Raw genomic sequence first — 686 nt, forward strand, 5'->3', positions numbered from 1 at the left:
CAAAATGGAGTCCAGCTACCACAGCTTTGACACCAGGCGACTGTGGAATGGACTGCACTGCATCACTGACTACAAGAAGGTCAACACAGGCAGTGTTCAGCCCACTGCATCTCTTGCAGACGAGCTTAACAACTTCTTGACGCAGACAACAGAGAGCAGATACTCTACCATCAGGAGGACAGTGAGGCTGCAACTCTAACTCTGAAAACAGAAGCTGTGAGATGGACCTTTAAAAAGGTAAATCCTCACAAAGCTCGAGGACCAGACGGCATCCCAGGCCGGCTACTCAGAGTGTGTGCAGACGAGCTGGCAGAGGTGTTCACCAACATCTTCAACCTCTCCCTGAGGCAGTCAGTGGTCCCCACGTCCCTCAAAGCATCCACCATCATTCCCGTTCCCCAAAAATCAGTGGTCTCCTGTCTGAATGACTACCGTCCTGTTGCACTGACATCCGTCATCATGAAGTGCCTGGAGCGGCTGGTCAAAGGTCATATCTGCTCCTCCCTCCCTGACACACTGGACCCTCTTCAGTTTGCCTATCGGACAAACAGAGCCACAGAGGATGCCATCGCCCTGGCAACGCACACCACCCTCACTCACCTGGAAAAAGGGAATACATATGCAAGGATGCTCTTCATCGACTACAGTTCGGCATTTAACACCATCATCCCCTCAAAACTTGCCAC

The sequence above is a fragment of the Pundamilia nyererei genome, unplaced genomic scaffold (assembly GCF_000239375.1).
Source record: "Pundamilia nyererei isolate P.nyererei 1_Seehausen unplaced genomic scaffold, PunNye1.0 scaffold00370, whole genome shotgun sequence".
Classification (NCBI taxonomy): domain Eukaryota; kingdom Metazoa; phylum Chordata; class Actinopteri; order Cichliformes; family Cichlidae; genus Pundamilia; species Pundamilia nyererei.